Source organism: Misgurnus anguillicaudatus, chromosome 7, assembly GCF_027580225.2.
Source record: "Misgurnus anguillicaudatus chromosome 7, ASM2758022v2, whole genome shotgun sequence".
NCBI lineage: Eukaryota > Metazoa > Chordata > Actinopteri > Cypriniformes > Cobitidae > Misgurnus > Misgurnus anguillicaudatus.
This window is the reverse complement of record NC_073343.2, coordinates 15,673,196-15,692,646: the sequence shown is the minus strand read 5'-3', so window position 1 is coordinate 15,692,646 and position 19,451 is coordinate 15,673,196. Positions and strand designations below refer to the sequence as shown.

At 37.0% G+C, this 19,451-nt stretch overlaps 1 protein-coding gene and 1 long non-coding RNA gene across 4 annotated transcripts in view; both read left to right on the top strand.

Moving 5' to 3' along the window:
• The window catches only part of gnmt (glycine N-methyltransferase), a 97,518-nt gene that overhangs the window by 36,104 nt on the left and 41,963 nt on the right, over window positions 1-19,451 (top strand).
• On the top strand, window positions 1,126-9,023 carry LOC141365280 (uncharacterized). 3 transcript variants are annotated; one of them, XR_012370517.1, is made up of 3 exons: window positions 1,126-5,035; window positions 5,995-6,059; window positions 6,435-9,023. It is a non-coding gene; the product is annotated as an uncharacterized lncRNA (long non-coding RNA). The 3 variants fall into 3 exon arrangements; XR_012370518.1 differs by lacking the exon at window positions 1,126-5,035 and adding an exon at window positions 5,148-5,602; XR_012370519.1 differs by lacking the exon at window positions 1,126-5,035 and adding an exon at window positions 5,149-5,593.

The following is a 19,451-nucleotide window of genomic DNA, read 5'->3' as shown; positions in this document are numbered from 1 at the left end:
AACTTTAAAACACAAACAAAAAAATACATATAATTTAAATCATTGTCAGTTTTGATGAGAACAATGTAATATTGGGCTTATTTTAAAAAATGGAAACTTATAAAGTCATTGTTTATTAGCTTTATAGTAAGTTATGTACTTCACAAATTAATTAGAAACTTAGAGTTAAGACGACAATGCTTGACTTACTGACAACATACTGATGTAGGCTTATGTTTAATGTACTGCACAATGTTTTTATAACACGAACCCACAGTGTTCTGCCAGGACTTTAAACTTTATAAACATAAAGCGCCTGCTCTCCGCCTCTTTTATTTAGCGAGGGTGTAAAGTTGTGCAAGCTTATTAAATCAATTGCTTTGAAATGAGCATGTTCAGTAACAACACAAGCAGCTGTACTCCCACAGACTGCGCGTCAGTTTAAAGGGAAATTCCGCCTTGAAATGATCCTAGGGTTAATAACAAACGTGTACCGAGTTCGACCGTTCACTGGAGTTTGTTTTCATGCTAGTCTAACGTGACCAGTGTTATTGCTAAACGCAAATTAGCATGTTATGGTAGCCTTCGGGGCATCAGTGCATTAAAAACGAAATCGCTATGTCTATACTACTAATAATGCTCAAAATAACCCCACACTTACACTGTAGTCTCTATATGTAAACCGAAGCATTGAGAACTTTGCAAGTGTACAGGTAGTTTATTAAAAAGAAACATTTACCGTTCACGTCTGGATCACATATCCATGCGGGCGCCATCTTGGGAAAACTGAACTCTCGCGTGAAAGCACAACACCTGTTCAGGGCAACAACGTTTCACGCGAGAGTTTAGTTTTCCCAAGATGGCGCCCGCATGGATATGTGATCCAGACGTGAACGGTAAATGTTTCTTTTTAATAAACTGCCTGTACACTTGCAAAGTTCTCAATGCTTCGGTTTACATATAGAGACCCTCATTGTGCTACAGTGTAAGTGTGGGGTTATTTTGAGCATTATTAGTAGTATAGACATAGCGATTTAGTTTTTAATGCACTGATGCCCCGAAGGCTACCATAACATGCTAATTTGCGTTTAGCAATAACACTGGTCACGTTAGACTAGCATGAAAACAAACTCCAGTGAACGGTCGAACTCGGTACACGTTTGTTATTAACCCTAGGATCATTTCAAGGCGGAATTTCCCTTTAAGCGTGTCCTTTCTCCGTCTTGCTTCATTTCTCCCGCTTGCGTTTTTAACAACTCGCAAGTGGACCAAAGAGATGGATTAAAAACACCAAATTTAAACAGGAATGTGTCTCTCTCGTACACTTATAATCCAATTGACCAAAGCGCGTCTTAATACCAGGTGTAAAATGTTGTGAAGAAACCGCGTGACTGCCACAACCTGAACTGAGAGACTGACTGAAGTGAAGGGGGTGGGGGATTGGCTGGTGTCACTACAGTCAGAGATGGGCATAAATACATGGAAATGTATTTCAAATACAAAATACTGTGTCGAAAAATGTATTTAAATACAAATACAAGATACTGTGAGGAAAAATTTATTTAAATACAAATACAGTATTTTGAAAATACACAAAATACACGTGAAATTGGTGATTCAGTGCAAGTATCCCTATTAGGCTGAAATCTATCTGGGTCTATTTCTGAATGCCAAAAAGCATTTAGATCTGTGCAACTGCTTAGAAACTTTCATTTTATTTTACGTACCTCTTGCTTTCCCCTTGTAGGAAATAAAAAAACTAGAAAAAAACCATGACACCTTCATAATCATGACATGACACTTGTCATGAACATGAAGAAGATTTTATGCACATTTATGACAACTGCCATTAAGTGTCATTTACTCAATGTAATTTTTAATGCAAAGATGATATTGTTTGAGAAATCTTTATGACAACTTGACATACATACACCAATACAACAAAACTTGTTATAAATCTGTCATAAACAATAATTATCAAACTTAAGAAACTACCTAGCTTTGTGGGTTAACATTACATTAAACTGTCATTTAAATGTCATTAAGTGTTAATACTATGTCAAATATTATTAATACTCGGTCAAATAAACATTATGAACTGAAGAATATTCATGATGCTGTTATAAAACTATTTAACAGAGTATTAACACTTAATGACATTTTAATAACAAATTAAATTTGTATAACTGATAAAAAGTGGTCAGTTATGTTGTCTTGGTTAATGTCAAGTTGTCATGACAAGTTATGATGTATGGGTTAATGTCAAGTTATCATAACAAAGACATCTCAAACAATGTCATCTTTGCAATAAAAATTACAAAATTGAACAAATGACACTTAATGACAGTTGTCATAAACGTCCATAAAATCTCCTTCATATTCATGACACGTGTCATGTCAGCCTTATGAACACCCATTCAAGTAAAGTAAAAACTTTTTCATGTGTCGTCGACCCACAACCTAAACAGTTTATATGTGAAGAAATCCACGTATTTACTTCTCATGAGACAAGTGTTTGACAAATTATTCGGCAAACTACTTTCTCTCAACGCTGCTTTTTGATGGTTTTGAGAACAATTACTCACGAGTCGCCCTCTGTCATTTACATAATTATACAGCACGTCAAGCCTAAAAGTCTTGTAGTACTGAGGAGCCCGCAGGTTCAAGCCTTAGAGTAGAGCCATGCGAATTGCAAAAGTTCTAAACAAGGCTTCAACTGCACAAAGCTAAAAAGAAATCAGCAACTGTGTGCTGATTCCACCAATTGTTGTTTCACATGTGAAAGGGCCTTTAAGGGAAAATACCAGTTTTTCAATATTTTACTATGTTCTTACCTCAACTTAGATGAATGAATACATGCCTATCTTTTTTCAATATGTGCACTTCTTCTTTGCACAGCGTGTCATGAATGTGTTAGCATTTAGCCTAGTCCCATTCATTCCTTAGGATCTAAACAGGGAAGAATTTAGAAGCCACCAAACACTTCCATGTTTTCTCCATTTAAAGACTGTTACATGAGTAGTTACACGAGTAAGTATGGTGGCACAAAATAAAATGAAATTTCCTTTCGCGACAGTTATAATAACACAAATCACATCACACCCATAAATTAATCGCCCTTGCTTTTTTCCCAACTCCAACATTTCAAATATTGCCCACTAAAAGCTGCACAGATATATTTGCTTACCTGAACTCTGGTGTCTGGTCTGAACTAGTTGATGCATGAAAACAGCACCCTGGCTGGTTGACTGGCTCGAAGTATTTTGAGTATTTTAAAAATGCAAAAATACTCATCTTAAATGTATTTAAATACAAATTACATTTCATTTTTTTCAAAGGCTTTAAATACGTATTTTAAATACATGTATTTGAAATACTGCCCATCCCTGACTACAGTGAGTGACCTGGGTCGCCATTAGCAACCAATAGGGCGTGCTCTGCTGGACAAACAAGTACCTACATCTTTCAAAAGCATTTAATGTTTTCTGTAAGGAACGTTCATATCGGCTGCATATCTGCGGCTTATACGCAGATACAGATATATCTGCGAAATGCTCATATCGGCCGATAAAATCGGCAAAACGATAAATCGGTCGGGCTCTATTTATAAATCAGACTTATTCTGAAGTCTAGAAAGAAGAGTAAAATGACGTCATTCTTAGAATTTTGACACACTTAAGACTAAAATTTTACTCTGAGCGGCTTTATACATACGGGCCCAGGGCCCATATTCATAAAGATTCTAAAAGTCCTCTCAGAAAACTCTTAATTTAGCTTAAAAACTTTTACGTAGGAGTCTTAGCTTAAGAGCTATTCGGGACTGACCTGAGAGCAACTCTGAGTAAGAAAAAGACAAAAACTTTTATCTTAGTGAGGAGGCGGGGTTGACCCTGTTGCTACGTGTGACACAATCTTTTGAAGACTGTGATTGATTGGTTGTCCAAGAAGGAAGAAAAAGAGTGCTTTAAGTATAGGATCAACACATTTTTTTTTTAATCTGCGGAATGATTTTAAATGTTTTTAGAAGAAATTGGAGAATTAAAGCTATAAATATTACAAAATTGCATCTAAAATAATGACTTTTTAAGGCTTACAATGAAAATGAATACACCAAACCAATGAGTTCTCTGAATTAAACTGGACCAACATGAACCAGATAATGTGCATGTCAAGATAGAATGATAGTTTGTATATAAAATGACATATTAATGTTTATAGTGTTATATAGCAGAATAAAAAAGTTTGTGTTAAAACGTTCCCATTATGAATTAAGCATGCATTTCAGCATTTTTACAACCCAATGTAAACTTTATATTAAAAGAGCATTCGTCTTGTAAACGGATTTGAATTATATGATGTGCTGAGTGCTCACTGTCGCGTCATGTAGACGAGAGACAAGATCATCTTAACGCAAACTGTAAGTTTGTCAATCACGGGCATAAAATCCGCAGAAGTCCTCAGAGTTCTCAGCGGAAATCTGCGGGCGTGAAGTCCGTTTGGCCCTGACCATCAATTTGAGTATATAGTATATACTTATTAATATATATTTTTGGTACAGTATTGTTCAAAATAATAGCAGTACAATGTGACTAACCAGAATAATCAAGGTTTTTAGTATATTTTTTATTGCTACGTGGCAAACAAGTAACCAGTAGGTTCAGTAGATTCTCAGAAAACAAATGAGACCCAGCATTCATGATAGGCACGCTCTTAAGGCTGTGCAATTGGGCAATTAGTTGAAAGGGGTGTGTTAAAAAAATAGCAGTGTCTACCTTTTTTTTTTCTGGGATTTAGCAACCCTGCACTCTAAAAATGGCTGGGTTATTTTTTAACCCAAAATGCTGGGTTGAGTCTGTTGGGTTGTTTTGCTGGGTTATTTTTTTTACATTTTAAACACTTTTTGGGTAGTTTCAGTTTTCTAGGTGTTGGGTTAAAACTGCTGGGTTATTATGTTGGGTTGTTTGAAGAGGCTCACGTGCTTCGCGCCCTTGATGTTTGAATGTGCTCAGCAATGGTCGTCGTGAAAGGACAGAGTCACTGAAGCAGTTGTTTCAAGGTAAGTTTACATGTTTTTGTGAACATTTCATGAATATAAACAAGATTATAACATTTTGCGAGACAGCAACGTGTTAATTTATACTGACTAAGACGACGGGTGTAATTTAGAGGAATGACGACTGTCGCCATTTACACAAATTGACTCGAATAATCGTTCTAAGATGTTTGATATGGCATATTAATAAAATTAATAAAACAGATGTTACAAAATCCCCATCACACGATTGATTACGTTAACTCATGACAATTTCTGTAAGCCTTTAACAAAGCGAGTCAAAACCGGTGGACCTCCGCAACCCACTTCGGCTTTTTGTGTCACACACGCGCATAGTTTTCCCTTTCCCAGCTTAACAAGCGATAGCGACGCTGTTAAATTAAATTTAGCGACAAACGAATTGCTTTCTTGTCATTCGATATGTAAAGACAGACCGCAAAGGGCGAGGCGCGAGCAGAAGCACATGTTAACTTTACCGGCGGCGCCGCGGCGGAGGATCACGGAGCCGTCGTCTACGCTGTCACTGAGGCAAAGACAAGAAGCACATTCACTTCACAGTCGGTACGGCAGGTAACGCGTCGATAAATTAAAACGAAACAGCGTTTCCAAGAACTGGTGTCTTATATGTATGCTTGTTCCTCTCTTTTAAAATGAAACAATAATTTAAGTGTTTGTACATGAACTTGAAAACATAAACGTATTTGTCACCAAGACGGAGGCTGCGTGGAAGTGACTATCGCTTAACAAACATGTATATGTGTACTGTTATATGAATTTAGATGTGTTATTGAGTCGTATTTAGTTACTATTTTATATTCATTTCATAATATTTTTGGGTTGTCTCCTGTGATTTCAAATGTATATTGACCAACCCTCTGATCTGTGGCTGATACTGTATCAGAGATATTATGTTTTTAGCAGAGATCAGATGTGATGTTGTTTTCCAATTCTTTTTTTTTTAGAGTGTGCAGAGTTTTTATGTCCATCCATTGATGAGGCTAGCAAGACCTTCAAACAACTTTAGCCAGTAAGTATAACATTTAATAATTCCTATTTAAAATATATTTAGAATGTCTTAATTATCTGCTAAATTTTAGATCTGCAGTACTTTATTCTTTATAGTCAGATCAGATCATCATATCTGTCAGTCCGTGTGGCCTGCAGCCCCCGCTGCCGGCAAAACAGCTAAAGGAGTGTAACACCAAAGTCCTATGCAAACTGTAAACAGGCCACTGCACTTTTGGAAAAAAAATCTCACACGTGGCGACAATGCGGCCAGGGACGCCAATGAAACCCCCATAATTTTTATAAAATATATAATTCACTTGGCCCACATGGCTTTCTGAACACTTCAATCTGATCATTCAGTTCAGACCACTAAAAGTGTTTTCCTCTTTTGTAGATTGCAACAAATGTGGTGGAATTTCTTCTCTGGACAGAATCCTCGAAACCCTTTCCTTTCTTCCTGGCCATGGGAAACATGCAGCAGATCTCTCAATCTTTTTTCTCAATCAGTCTCTCTGAATACGGAAGTGACTTAAACTGCAATTCGGCCAAGATGGCGACGGCACGCACCGCCTACTTTAAGCTTCAAAAATGCTCTTCACAAACCAATAGGTGACGTCACGGACACTACTTGCATATTTTTTACAGTCTCTGGTTTAAAGGCATTTTAAGTGCTTAAAAAAATAAATACCCCAGGCAATGTGCTTCTATGGGAATTCCTGTAGTCTGTCATTTTTCAAATGGATGAATCCCCTGCTGTTCGATTCCTTTGTACATCTTTGTTCGCGACAAGTAACTTTAATAAATGAAGTATTTTTAGTCAAATACATTCCATTCTGTAAAACTTAAAACATTTGTTCTTTAAAAAAACTTTACACATCTATGAATGATTTTACTTTTAATTTAACAATTACATTGTTTCTTGTTTACACTGCTGTAGTTTTGTTTATGTACATTTCAGTATTTCATATATATACTGTAAAATTACAAATTCTGTCTTAAATTCAAACGAATTGATTCAACCTGTTACATTGTTACTTCAATGTGCATAATTTATGATATTTTATAAATATATTTATACTTGGGTCAGTAAGCAGTCCTTTAAATGATTTTGCAACTTACAACTGTAAAAATGTAAGAGTTTGTAGTTATTTTGCAATCAAATAAACATTTATTTGCTGTTAACAATGGTCTTGATTTACAATAAAGCACATGATAAAAATAACCCAGCAAGAATAACCCAAAACCCAGAATATTAATCCCATAAATGGTTAAAATGACTACATGTTGGGTTTTCTCAACAACCCAACCTGCTGGGTTAAAATGTGTTACCCAACGTGTTGGGTTACTTTAACCCAGCATGTGTTCTGTCCAATATTTACCCAGCGCTGGGTTGCCAATTGGGTTGTTTTTAACCCAACCATTTTTAGAGTGTGTGAATCACTAAACTAATATTTAGTTTTTTAAAACTGCTTGACATCTGTGTGGCATGGAGTCAACCAACTTGTGGCACCTCTCAGCTGTTATTCCACTCCATGATTCTTTAACAACATTCCACAATTCATTCACATTTCTTGGTTTTGCTTCAGAAACAGCATTTTTGATATCAATTGGATTAAGGTCTGGAGATTGGGCTGGTCACTCCATAACATTAATTTTGTTGGTTTGGAACCAAGACTTTGCCCGTTTACTAGTGTGTTTTGGGTCATTGTCTTGTTGAAACAACCATTTCAAGGGCATGTCCTCTTCAGCATAGGGCAACATGACCTCTTCAAGTATTTTAACATATCCAAACTGATCCATGGTCCCTGGTATGCGATAAATAGGCCCAACACCATAGTAGGAGAAACATGCCCATATCATGATGCTTGCACCTCCATGCTTCACTGTCTTCACTGTGTACTGTGGCTTGAATTCAGAGTTTGGGGGTCGTCTCACAAACTGCCTGTGGCCCTTGGACCCAAAAAGAAAAATTTTACTCTCATTAGTCCACAAAATGTTCCTCCATTTCTCTTTAGGCCAGTTGATGTGTTCTTTGGCAAATTGTAACCTCTTCTGCACATGCCTTTTTTTTAACAGAGGGACTTTGCGGGGGATTCTTGAAAATAGATTAGCTTCACACAGATGTCTTCTAACTGTCACAGTACTTACAGGTAACTCCAGACTGTCTTTGATCATCCTGGAGGTGATCATTGGCTGAGCCTTTGCCGTTCTGGTTATTCTTCTATCCATTTTGATGGTTGTCTTCCGTTTTCTTCCACGTCTCTCTGGTTTTGCTCTCCATTTTAAGGCGTTGGAGATCATTTTAGCTGAACAGCCTATCATTTTTTGCACCTCTTTATAGGTTTTCCCCTCTCCAATCAACTTTTTAATCAAAGTACGCTGTTCTTCTGAACAATGTCTTGAACGACCCATTTTCCTCAGCTTTCAAATGCATGTTCAACAAGTGTTGGCTTCATCCTTAAATAGGGGCCACCTGATTCACACCTGTTTCCTCACAAAATTGATGACCTCAGTGATTGAATGCCACACTGCTATTTTTTTGAACACACCCCTTTCAACTAATTCAACTAATTGCCCAATTGCACAGCCTTGGGAGCGTGCGTGTCATGAATGCTGGGTCTCATTTGTTTTCTGAGAATCTACTGAACCTACTGGTAACTTGTTTGCCACGTAGCAATAAAAAAATATACTAAAAACCTTGATTATTCTGGTTAGTCACATTGTACTGCTATTATTTTGAACAATACTGTACATGCTGTTAATTTCATACTTATTTCATAGGAAATAAACAGTGACACAATGATTCTGTACGTTTGTGTGATTACTCTGCTTATAGACGTTTGTAACAGACCAAATCATCTTTGCTGCATAGTTGCGTTCTGTTACTGTAGTTAATGTAGTGATTACTTTTATTTCTGGCGCTATATTATATTATTATATCTCTAATAAGATCGGTCACAAACATGATTCCTGCACGATCTAATGTGTTGCATGTTATTAACTTACTGTCATGCATTGTGTGCAACATTTTATGTCTCCCTCTTAGTGTTTTGTCCACTTTTCCGGTTGCTAAAAAAACTCTTAAGCCTCTTAAAAGTCCTCATTCGTGCTCCTAACAATTTTGACCTTAAGACCTCTTGTAAGGGTTAAGATGCTTTCTGAATTACTTTTTTCTTTACTAAGATTTTTTCTTTAATTTTAAGAGAAGACGCCCACATTTCTACGAATTTTCTTAGAATTGCGTCACTAGGAGCTATTTTGCATTAAGATTCTTTATGAATACGGGCCCAGATCCACTGCTGATGTGGCAGACCCTTTCAGTGTGTCTCAGAGTCAAGTACAGAGGATAAAAAAAGATTTGAAGAGACTGGAGACGTTTTTGACAAGCCCAGGTCAGGCAGACCCCGCAAGACAACTGCTTGAGAGGACCGTTTGTTGGCTTGAAAATCCAAGGCCAGCCCATTTTCCACTGCAGCAGAGCTCCACGAGACCTTGTGTCAACCAGAACAGTTTGTCTGATTTTGTCTGGAAATGGCCTCCATGGTCGAATCAGTGCCCAGAAGCCTGCACAAAACAAAAGACAATTGAAAAACCGTGTGGCATTTGCCAAGGCCCACAGCCTGCTTAAAGGATGGACGCTGGAAAAGCAGAAGGTGGATTTTTCAGATGAATCTTCTGTTGAATTACACCACAGTCGCCTCAAATATTGCAGGAAACCTACTGGAGCCCACATGGATCCAAGATTTACCCAGAAAACAGTAAAGTTTGGTGGTGGAAAAATCATGGTCTGGTTACATCCAGAATGGGGGTGTGCAAGAAATCTGCATGGTGAAAGGCAACATCAATAGTCTAAAATACCAAGAAATCTTAGCTACCTCTTATATTCCCAACCATAAAAGAGGCCAAATTCTGCAGCAGGATGGTGCTCCATCACATACTTCCATCTCCACATCAAAGTTCCTTAAGGCGAAGAAGATCAAGATGCTTCAGGATGGGCCAGCCCAGTCACCAGACATGAACATCATTGAGCACATGTGGGGTAGGATGAAAGAGGAAGCATGGAAGACGAAACCAAAGAATACTCATGAATTCTGGAAGGCATGCAAGACTGCTTTCTTTGCCATTCCGGATGACTTCATCAATACATTGTATGAATCCTTGCTAAACCACATGGATGCAGTCCTTCAAGCTCATGGAAGTCATACAAGACATTAAATTTGGATCTCACATCACCACTACTTAATTTGCTGATATAATATTGTGTTTGCAGTAAATTTGTTCAATTTCTGTATAGGCGACAAAACTTTTGTCCTGCCAAAAGTTGACCTTTCTGTCTTGATTAAATGATAAATCTTTTTTCAATGAAACTAATTTATTTTAGTGCATTAAACATAATTTGGGGGGGTTTAGCTTTTCTTATGAGCTATTTTTAACACCAATTGATTAATTAAAAGTCAGGTTAATAGCAGGTGTTTCTACAAAATAGATAAGCGACAAGACTTTTGTCAGGGAGTGTACTGCAGTAAACAATATTTAATCAGTACTAATGGTATATCAACTCCTAGGGACTCGGCAAACATTGGCTTAACTTACACTCTCAGAAATAAGGGTACACAAGTTGTCACTGGGACATAACCCTTTCAAAAAGGTACACCTTTGTACCCCAAAAGTGCATATTAGTACTTCAAAGGTAAATTGTAGTAGTAGTAGTAGTTTAAAGATACTTATTTGTACCTTTTTAAAGGGTACTGCCCCCAGGCAGCTTTGTACCTTTATTTTTGACATTAAGGTACAAAGGCAAACATTGGCTTACCCCCGGCCCCTGGGGTCCAAAAACGCAGCACCGCGTTTTGACCTTTTTTCCCTTATCATGGCAGAATCAACTTAAAATACTCCATCATTAATAATCATACACTTACGTGTTTGACATCATTTAAAACTGTGAAGGGTCTTCTTTAATTTGTGTTCATTCACAATAACAACAGATCTTTGTGTTTTTGTCAAATAAATAAAATGAACAAGGTGCGCATTCAGACATTTCTGTCTCCGCCAGCTGTCTCTTAAAACACGTTGCAAAAATCAATTGAAACTCCGCGAATACTCGTCACACAAACATGATACACATATCCAAAGAAAGCCTGAAATCTACTTTTAAACAAGCTAATTATAATCAAAAACAAATATTGCCTGTTTATATAATCTGCATTGAAGTAAAGAGAGTACAGTTTTTCCTGGCTGACTTCATTATCTCTAATGCGGTCACGCCCACAGGCGGTACCCGCTGTTCACATGGTAATGAACAGTTCAAACAATGACAAACAAAGCGTAAAGTTTTATCAGATTTAAAGACTTTACCGCATGTTTGGATGATAAACTTTATACACACGTGAGGAATATCTTCATTTATGTCTGGACATTGAGGAAGAGAAGCGTTTATCTTTAACGTTACCTAAGAAGAACAACAATGGAAGACGCAATGGAGGAGGATATATTCCTGAAGTAACTAAGTAATTCATTTCATTTATAATTGCTATCATGTAAAATGCTTATGGCTTGTGCAGATTGTCCTACATAAGCGACCTCAGCAGACTGCACACTTCGGATTGAAAACCTTTGCATTGTTTACAAACGAGGACGCGTGAACTCACGTAATGGCGGATAACTGTTACATGGTGTACAGTTTTAAACTAACCAAAACTAACGTTAGGGGAACGTTCTGTGTTTGCTGGGAATTCACTTTCGTATCCGTCATGGCAACTTTCAGTAAGGCTGCACTGCAGGATCTTTTAAGTGTGTCCTGTAATATGATTCTATATACTGTTTACATGCAACGCAATTCCATACAATGCGCTTTACATGCGACACCGTTTTTGATGAGCGCCAGACGCGAGCTCGAGCACATGGACGCCATATGCAATGTGTTTTTAAAGTTCATACGCGCTTACAGAAACGCATTAAAACATGGTTAAAAATAGAAACACTGCAGATGTTTTTCTGAGATGTTCTGAATTTAGTTTATGTATCAGGGATAGGCGACTTTGACTATGACGAGGGCCAACATTTTTCTCCTTTATATCAAGGGGGCCAGACCAGATTGCTGAACCACACTCACACATTTTACATCATTCTTATTTTCTTTATTTAGAAACAGTAATGTACAATTAATCTCTCTTTTAAGACTTTTAACTATAGAGGTAACTCACCAACGTCACGTTCTGGGCGGTAACCCGTATGCGCAGCCATTGTGGAGGCACTCGGTGTAAAGAACTGAACGGAGTGGATTATTGTACGCTTTAGTGCTGCAACGACGCGTAGACGTCATTGATTACGTCGACTATGAAAATACGTCGACATGGGTAAAATGCGTTGACGCATCGCTGTTTACATTCATCTCGCGTAATGGCGGCTTCTGCTCCTGGCAGTGATATCCATACATTGATTTGTTTGTGTGCGCCACAAAATCAACAATGGCCGCAACATTTACATTTTTTATTTTCATTTAAAACGGCTTCATTTATTGTTGTGAGTGCTCGGTGGTGCTTCTCTTGTGCACGCGCGCTCTCTCTCTTTCTCTGCGTGAAGCCCCTAGACAGTGCCTCTCATACATGACACTGAGTGAAAGAATTAAAAGTTGGCTTTGTTTTCCATGCGGATTCCTCTGTGTACTTGCATTTTCACGTAAACGTCAGATGTTACTGGCAGAGAAGACGACTGATTCGAGTTTATCATGAAAGGTTAGCAGTGTTTTCCCACACACACTGGTTCTCTATGTGCTTGTGCGCGAGCTCTCTCTCTCCTATGCCCGCGCATGCCTTCTGTAGTAACTCTGTGTAATGGCAATTTTTTAATTTGCGCCGAATTGTCTGCGATGTCGCGTTTATAAATCAAGATTTAAGTAACTTATTAGCAGTGGTGGACAGTAACGAATAAATGTAATTCGTTACTGTACTTAAGTAGTTTTTTCGCGTATCTGTACTTTACTCAAGTACTTTTATTTTGGGAGACTTTTACTTTTTCTTTACTACATTTTAAAGTCAAATATCTTACTTTTTACTCCACTACATTTAAAAAAATCGGTTGTTCCTTTTTATTTATCAGTGGATAAAAAACGTAACGGGGCAAACTAAAGCTGCACAAAAAAACTAAGATGCACACGTGATGCGTCAAACCACCAATCAGGGTACAGCATGCGCTTCGTTTTGAACTTGTTTTGGTTGCCGCGCTGTTTCACGTAAGCTACGCGAGTCACGCGAGTGCAGCAGCCAGCCAATGCATCGTTTGGAGAATGAAACTGCATTCAAAAACAACGGAGGAGATAACTGACCCGTCACAACAACAATGGCCTTATTTACGCGAGTTTTTTTTAAGTCCTTGAATAAAAGAACGAGTCCTTCGTGTCTTCTCTGCCTGCCTTGAAACTGCTATTTCGTTTTAAAAGAATACTCTTTCAAATCTAAGGAAACGCGTAGAGGTAAGCCATTTTTATTCTGGTTATATTTTTAAATGAGCAGTCTTAACAGTAGCTTGCAGAAAACTGTTAATTGTGTTGCTAAAATATATACGACGTTATCATGAATGAACTTTAAGCTATGCAGGCTGAAGCTATTTTTGGCCGTATAGTTAGCTGTTTCACTTAAGTTCATTGTATTTGAAGCTCAGTGCTCTGTTATTTTGAAATGATAATAATCACTATCAACACTGTTGTAAAATATAAATGGTATTTTGACTAGCCATGCAGTGTATGATGCTTAAAAAGGCAGGTGGATTGGAGTGCTCCCTATTAACTGAGATTGTTATTAATATTTTCAAAAGTTTTGCTTCCAAAATATATAAATACATTTAATTATGCATTACAATATACATATGACATGCTAAAGCACATGAAATGTTTCTGAAATTATATTCTGTAAGGCTTGTTTTATTTGTCAAAGAAAGGGAGACTGATTTCTAGATAACGTTATGTATTTAATGTTTTGAAAACTTTTGTGATTCTGTGCTTAAGTCAAGTTTTTATTACACTTAAACTGATAAATGATTTAACAAAAAAATCTTGAAATGAGACTTACTGCTCTCAAATCCTGTTATTTCATTTGATGCTAAAGGAAATTTTTTGTTTTTAAGGTTTTAGGCTTATGATAATTTTAATAGACATCAGTGTCTGATTTATTAATGTCCTTTTATTAATTGACTGGTTAGCCAAGAGAGTTATTTCACATAATTTGAGTTTTGTGACAAAAATGATACGGCCATAATAAATCACAGTACTTTTGTACTTAAGTACATTTTGAGGCAGATACTTTTGTACCTTTACTCAAGTAAAAATTTTAAGCAAGTACTTCTACTTTTACTTGAGTAATATTTTACCCTGGGTATCTTTACATTTACTCAAGTACACGATTTGTTTAATTCGTCCACCACTGCTTATTAGTTAAAGTAACAGCTGGTTGGATTACACAAGGTTATATTATAACAAGGTTATTGGGTCATGTTTAGTCACTATTTTAATAGTCTTTGGGGTGGTTTCCTGGACAGAGATTAGCTTAAGCCAGGACTAGACCTTCGTTTAATTAGGAAATATAATTAGTTTAAACAAACATGCCTTACTAAAACATTACTTGTGTGCATTTTGAGGCCAAACTAAGGGCACTGATGTATTTTAAGATATGTCAGTGCAAAATGTTTTCAGTTTGGACAGCTCTTATATTTATTTTAGTCTAGGACTAGTCTAATTCCTGTTGGGGAAAGCGCCCCTATATGTCTGACAACAGAACAGATAATATGTGAAAATAGCATTCAGTTGTGTTAAAATACAATAAAACAAACAATGACTGTCAGATCAGACAGAGAGTAGAAAAACAGATTATCCAACAGATTAAATAGCTAATCAAAAAAAGAACACTATATTAATAATAAAAATAGTCGTTAGAGTAGTCGACTCATCGGAAAAATAAACGCTAGATTATTCGACAGAAGAAATAGTCGTTAGTTGCAGCTCCAGTGCGCTTTGGATACTTTAAGTGAATGTAGACATGTCTAAACAACAGAAAACGCGTCCAAGATGCAAAGGCATATAGGATATGACTTGGACCACAAGAAAAGGCACGATATTTCGAGAAATTACAATTTATAGGCGGTGCAGATCCTTACGAGTTATCTCTTTCTTCTTGGATCCGTGACGACCCGGCGATTCTTCCTTCAGTTGCATATCCCGATCGCGATATAGTCAACTGTCTGGTTTTCATGCCGAGCCCATATATCAATGTCAGTTTCATTTATATAGCAAATTTAAAATAGTCATTGTCCTACAAAAGTGCTTTACAGTAACATAAAGCACACGGTAAACCAATAAAAGCAATAATTGTTTTTACCATTTACTATTAAACATATTATTATCATTACAATAGAAAATTTGTTATCAGCAATTCAGCACACTGGCATTAAGGCATTGCAGCGCAAATTTTAGTTGTGTTTAAGTACATTTTGTGCATACACAATGTATACTTTTATAAAGTACATATTAAATACTCTTTAAATAAAGCACAACAAGTAGAAGCATTCTTGTTTTATACTTTATATACTTCAATCATATTTTTAATACAATGCTACTCTTTTTCTTGAGCTTTGCCAACCACAATTGCCTCCTCTGATAATTTCTTGGTTTTTAATAACTTTTGGAAGTCGATAATATTCCAAATGTTTTTCTCAAACTGTCCTAATGATACAACCTCAAACATGGCAATAATTAAGCATTTTCCTTGACGACGTTCGGGATATACTTCAGTGCCTGTGCTCTGTTGTGATGCGGAGTGCCTCCAACATGGCGACTTCCGCTCTGATGATGCGTCGTGAAAACCCTTTATATAATTTATGCTTATTTCAGATAAACCTTTACTGCTTTGCTAAAATCTGTAAAAAGCAAGGCCCTTTAAACCCACCCTCAAAGGACAAAACTATTAAAAATGAATAGTAAAAAAATTAAAAACAAAATTTATTTAGTATTATTACTTTTTAAAATAATAGAACAATTTAGTGCATCACTTTTCATAACAGACCAACCCACAATGCACTTACTGTTCAGTTCCCACTATCAAAAAGTTTCAGTGGGAAACCTGTGGTCTTTCCTGCTGGTGCACAATTGAATCAATCTCAAGATTTGTACAGCCAACTTGCAGCTGAAAGAGAATGTCATCTGTCAGCCTGTTTCTCTCTTTGGATTTGATGTGCTTCATAGTTGAAAAACTACTTTCACAAATGTAAGTGCTGCCAAACATGCTAAGCATCAACAGTGCAAAATCTCTGAGGAGGGGAAAACAGGACTCTGGTTTCTAAAATTCAAGCCCGCTCTTGTTGCGTCTTGACTGTCAGAAGGGGTCGGACTGAAGTTCGCAGAGTTCTAGCTGCAAATCTCCAGGATGGAGATTGGTTTTCATCGGACAGCGAAGTTATGAGTAATATAATGAATAATAATGAACAAACATTTAAAATTAACATTTAAATGAGACTAGATGAGAGTGAGTTGATGGGGTGGAGAAGGGATTCTGCAAAAAACTGTCAGGAGACAGAGGTGAGGGACTGATATTTATAAGTACCTCTTTGCGCTGATTGGTTTGATCACATGACCATGCTCCTCTTGAACTTGGTTAAAATTAACTTCATTAAAAGAACAATTTGGAAAATGAGATCATCAGAGGAGCGCGTAAATGCTGCAATTACACTTGCTTTGACAGCAGCTTATTTTGCCAGAAAACGTTAATATGGTAACTTTTTTTTTTAGAGAAATTGCTGAAACTTAATACTTTACTGATGCTTTTATTAGAAGGCTACCATGGCTTTTATGGGCCTTTGAGATGGGACGCGGCAGTCACAAGTGCCAAGTTCATTTAATCAGATACATGCAAAACGTTGTTGGTTTCACAGGGGATAACAAAAATATTTGGGGTGAATTCCAAATGGATGTCACATAAACATTCGATCCAAATAGATGTTTTTTTGCTCTTTTCGCAAAGTGTATTTTAATTGGCCACACTATGAGACACAATTGCGCAACTTTCTCTAGAGTTCATACATCAAGAGATCAGGGCCCGGTTCCCCGATAACGCTCACTCTTAGCGTGCTAAGAAGACTCAAAAAGATATATATTACCAAACTTGTTTATGTTCCTAAGTGTGTTCCCCGAAGTGTCTCTTAGGAAGCTTCTTAACATGCTGCCTCTTAAGTTCGACGTAACAATGGCGCTGTCCCAAGTGAAGGTGCTGAATTATTTGTGATCGATCGCTCAGGGATCGATTTTCCACTTCACGCGAAGGTGCATTACGCCGTTAAGAAAGACAGCACGCTCTATACAAATGGAACATTACTCAATTTATATCAGTATAATTTATTTTATCATAGTTTAAGTTATCTGTAAAATATAGACTATTTATTAAATTATCACATTGTCAGTAATAGGGGTAGATGAACCGGGTATCCCTCGCTAACAGGGCCGGAGTGGGACTCATTTTCAGCCCTGGAGTTTCATGCCTTAGACCGGCCCACTTTAGTTCACGACTGACTATTAAAATAATATCTTTAAACCCTCAGTAGTAAGTCTGCAGTAGTGCACTGTTCTCTGCAGCCTTGCAATTCACTGTATTTTTCAAATATATAATTTCATATTCCGTGCAAATGCAGTAAACAATTATAATTTTTGCCATAATTATGCAGCCCTACCATAAGACCATAATATTACTAAAGTAAACTTATTCAAAAACTAAAGGAAACAAATGTGTTTGTATTTTCCTCTATATTTCTATTTCTAAAAAATGGTGAGTCTTGAGATTAACTGTTGGGTTGATAACGTTTGGAAACCCCTGATATACAATACACCAGCAAGATTTATCAAGTAGGCCTATGCATTGGAAACAAATGGAAATAATCTGTATCTTTTTTTTAGTACTTAGATCATGTCTATTGCTAAATAACGTAGGCCTACATTGTGTTAAAAAAAGAAAACATCATGGATATACTTTTGAAACTAATGAGTTTTGCATCAAATAGATTTTTGTTCCTCTTGCAATAAACGATGAATAATGACTATTCATAGAGAATTCATCTATGACTTGGATAAAAAAATACGTTTAGAGGCCAGCCCGTTTGTATTAAGACACGCTCAAGTTTATTTAAAATATAATAGACGCGCGGCAGGCAAGCGCACTCAAAAGACGCGCTCAAGTTTATTTAAAATATAGACGCGCGGCCGGCAAGCGCACTCAAAAGACGCGCTCAAGTTTATTTAAAATATAATAGACGCGCGGCCGGCAAGCGCACTCAAAAGACGTGCTCAAGTTTATTTTAAATATAGACGCGCGGCCGGCAAGCGCAATCAATATAGACGCGTCTGAAACAAAACTCGTGTTCAAGTAAGCGCTTTGAAAACCAGAAGACAGGGGCACGTCCTCGTTTCCCATGCGTTTTAGATGTCAATGAACCCTAATGCAAGAATTCTTCCAATAAGTGGTCGGGATTCGGGACACAATCAACTTGTGCATAAAGCGGCGGGGACATCTCTCACCCGCAAATACGCGTCATCCCGGTGGCATGACAACACCGGCCCTCGTGGCCAAAAAAAAAACAGACCGGCCCACCGGGAATCCTCCCGGTTCTCCCTATGGCCAATCCGGGCCTGCTCGCTAATCATCCACCCTCCTTATCCCGTTGTGCCACTTGTGCTGCATCTTGACATGGGTTTAACGTCTTTTAAAAATTATTTAATACACTTTTATACTAATCTTCAGAGGTGGGTAGAGTACCCAAAATCTGTACTCAAGTAAAAGTAAAAGTATCAAATCTAATTATTTACTTGAGTAAGAGTAAAAAAGTATTAGATGAAAAAACTACTCAAGTAGTTAGTTACTCGTTACTTCCGATCTGATAGAGAAGTAGCGCAAAAGCACTGAATTTCAGACTACTTGGAGGGTTTTCACAAACCTCTCCTTAAAAGTCTCATTGTTCTGCTTATATACAAGTAAAGCAGCCTTTCTCAGTCCTACAATGGGTACATTAACATCACATAACGTGTTATTTGAGAAAAAATCTCAAACACACACACAGATGTTTTTCTGACGGTTAACTCTGTATTTATTTTCATGTTCACAACACAAACTTGTCAGCATCTGCCTTTAAACATGCAAACAGTAAACAAAAAAGAACGCGTGTGTCTGTTTGTTATCATGTTTTTATATGAATAGGTTATTCTCATTGCCATTAAAGTGCAATTACTGAACATAAACAGGAGCTTAATAAAAATTATAATTTTAGAATTTCATATGGAACTTATCTGTTTGTGCAAATCAACTCTACATTTATTATAATATATAATGCATGTTTCTTTAAAATCAAACTTTATTCTTTTATTTTTATTCATTCATTCTTA